Genomic DNA, 3886 nt, shown 5'->3' with positions numbered 1-3886 from the left:
AACTCTTGGTCAGCCGGACCAGGCCTAGACAGATGACCTGGGTCGAGCTTCCGGACCTCCTGGACTGACCAAACTTGGTCCGGGGCTGAGCAAACTTGGTCAGCTCTGGACCAACACATTGAAAACTTCTTTTCGTGCTCGTTTCGGTCAAATCTCGTTTCCATTCTTCGTATTCTTCACGTATAAGTCCATCCCTATTGGTGTGTGACCCTGTAGGCCCATTCTAAGTGGTAGTGACTTTAGGAACTTTTCCCGAACCACAAGTCATGGTTAGCCTCTAGCAAGACGCCATGAGCACCCATTTAGAATTGAGTTAGAGGTGATCTAATCAAGGCATTAACAGCTCGAATTCTGATCCTTTGTCTCACGATATCATAAGTTGAACAAGGGCATGGTTTGAGCCACCTTTCAAGTTCAACTGCTTTCTCGTCTTGGCAAATCGACTAGTAAAATAGATGCAACTTCATCTGTAGCGTGGCCACGCGTTTTCATAGTCCGACTTCCACGAGAGGGCCCAGCGATATCTCTCCTGTTAAGGAGGTGACAAGTCCCATATTGCATGTCTACTATCTCCATATGATTCGTGAACGTATCTGATCAACGCCGTTATAATCATCCAGTTAAAGACGACGTTTGACGCAGTCAAGACACGCCACTCTTCATATCAGATACTCTAGACATCTCAGGTATGAGGATCCATAAACGAACCGATGTATGAGATTCAAGTCATGACTCTGTCCATGTGACAATCTCATGCGGGTCATCCAGTCACTCGTTCACAACGAGTACCCATGATTGTGATCTACATCCAATGCGTTGATCACACCTCATGCTAGTCTTCATTCAACATTGTTCCCACAATGATGACTGACTAGGGAGTTTAGAATCATTCTCTAATGATTCAAGGATGCTGAAATACAACAAACATGCTAATCGTATAACGGATAAATAATGCATTCATAAATCAATGAATCAATACAAAGTCAAATGTCATATCATGGATCATCCTAGAGCATTACAACCAACAGAATCGACACTAAAACTGAATCGAATCGAATCGAGCCACTTAGCATTCGGTTCTAGTTTGATGTAATTTTTATAAAACCGAATAAAAAGTCACCAAATTAAACCGCTTGAATACACAGAACCGAAAACCGAAACCTCAACTCCTAAAGACGACTACGCTATTGGACGGAACAAGAATAAAATGAAATTTAAAAGACTTTTCAATATTACATCAAAAACCCAAGAACAAGGTTTCTATCTATGAAATGGGAGATCTACATAACCCTTGGGTGATTTTGGTTTGATTAAAGCTACAAATCTTTGTCGACTAACTGATGCATATATGTTTTTTAAAACTGAATTCAATATAAATTTAAATGGGTATGAGTTTTTTTAAATCTAAAAATTTGAACTCAAATCAAATATAAAAATAAACCGAATAATATCAAAAATCCAAAAATCATCTTATATATAAAAAGTACAGTTACCTTGACGGGAAGACGACACGAGTCCAATCTTTTGTTTAATGGATTCTATGTTAATTCTACGTCTCATCAATCATCACCTTTTTTTTCTTTTATAAATTATGTATATAATGAATAATTAGATTCAATTAACTTAAACTTTTTTTATAAAAGTGATTTAAAAGTCTAAATCTTTTTGCCTATGTATTAAATACATACATTGATTTACAAAAAAAATGTTTGCTATATAATAACTAGATTTCATCCCCTGTTCAAATTCAAATCTTCAACCCCAGTTTTGTTAGAAACCCAAAGAGAAAAAAACACGTAGAAATCAAGAATCAAATCCAAAACGTGTTTCGTTTCGGAAAGATCGGGCGAAGCCGTTAGCGAGATCGACCCTGTAATTATTTTTCTCTTGAGAAGGAATTCAGAAATTCGGGAGACCAATAAGGTATATAAGAGATGTTCCTTTTCGATTCTCTCTCTATATGTTTATAATTATGAATATATATTTGTGGCTCTCTCTCTATGTATATATTTTTATAACTCTCTTTCTCCAACAATTGGTTCGGCTTTGTAATCTACCACTCTGGTGTTGAAAGGGGGATATATCCAATCTACCCTTTGACTACTGCAAGGACTTCTCTACATACCCTTCAAAATCCAAATTAAAAAAAAATGGATAGAAGCGACGCAAAGACCAATTATACCCTCAAATTTTAATCAAAAGACGAAAAAATCAAATTAAAATTTAAATTAAATAAAAATAACGGTTCTCTCTCTTTCACACATCAGCCCACGTTCGCTCTCTTTCCTCACTGTCGCCATTTCCCTCTCTCTCCTAACTCTCGACATCTCCTCCGTCTGTCTTTCGAAACCGCCGGTTTTATGGCAAAAAACCGTCGATTTAAGCCACGATTTTCTTCTCATAAGTCTCTGTCTTTACTCTCCTCAGATTCGAAGCACAAAGAAGGAAGAAAATGGCTTCTACATCAGTGGTTCACTCATCTTCGTCAGCATCTTCGAACGAGACCGATTCTCGAATCCAAATCGCGGAGTTAAATGAGCACATGGTACATCACTTCTCTTTTTCTCATATTTGCACGATTTTGAAAGTTTATATGTTTCCTTATTGTTTTGCCGTGATGATTTGAAATGATAGAAATCTAGGGTTTCGTATTTGAAATTTTAGGGATAACATTATAATCTTTGGTTTGAAGTGGTTAAAATCGAAATGATTTGTTGATTTGGGTCACAGTGATATAGCTGACGTGATGTATGGTTCGATGTTTGGATGATGAATGATATGTTGATTTGGGTCACAATGATATAGGTGATAGGGTTCGATGTAAATTAGGTCACATGATCGGTTCGATTGGTGATAGGTGACTTGGTCATAGTTCACAGGACAATAGGTCACATGGTACCAGGGCAATAGGTCACATGACCAACGGATTTCCAACGGATTTATCCGTTGGAATTTCGTTGTTAGAAGTCGGTGTCCGTTGGAAAACCGTTGGAATTTTCAACGGAATTGCAACGAATTTTTCCGTTGGAAATTTCCAACGGATTTCCAACCGGCATCCGTTGGAATTTTCCAACGGAATTTTCGTTGCAATTCCGTTGAAAATTCCAACGGTTTTCCAACGGACACCGATTTCTAACGACGAAATTCCAACGGATAAATCCGTTGGAAATCCGTTGGTAACGTTAATTTCCAACGGAAATTTGGCCGTTTCCAACGGATTTACCCGTTGGAAATGACCATTTTTTTTGTAGTGTACCATGTGACCTATTGTCCTGTGAACCTGTGACCATGTGACATAGTACCATGTGACCTATTATCTTGGTACCACGTGACCAATTCTCATGTGACCTATTGCCCTGGTACCATGTGACCTATTGTCCTGTGAACTATGACCAAGTCACCTATCACCAATCGAACCGATCATGTGACCTAATTTACATCGAACCCTATCACCTATATCATTGTGACCCAAATCAATATATCATTCATCATCCAAACATCGAACCATACATCACGTCAGCTATATCACCGGCATCCGTTGGAATTTTCCAACGGAATTTTCAATCGATATCCGTTGGAAAATTCCAATCTAATTTACATCGAACCCTATCACCTATATCATTGTGACCCAAATCAATATATCATTCATCATCCAAACATCGAACCATACATCACGTCAGCTATATCACCGGCATCCGTTGGAATTTTCCAACGGAATTTTCAATCGATATCCGTTGGAAAATTCCAATGGAATTTTCAACCGCATTCCGTTGGAATTTTTCAACGAAAAATTCGAAACATATTCCCGACCCGACCCTGACCACGACTCCGACCCCGATCCCGACCCCGACCCCGACACGGACCCGACCCGACCCGACACCGCCAT

The sequence above is a fragment of the Tarenaya hassleriana genome, unplaced genomic scaffold (genome assembly GCF_000463585.1).
Source record: "Tarenaya hassleriana unplaced genomic scaffold, ASM46358v1 Cleome90, whole genome shotgun sequence".
Taxonomy (NCBI): domain Eukaryota; kingdom Viridiplantae; phylum Streptophyta; class Magnoliopsida; order Brassicales; family Cleomaceae; genus Tarenaya; species Tarenaya hassleriana.
This window is presented reverse-complemented; position numbering follows the sequence as displayed.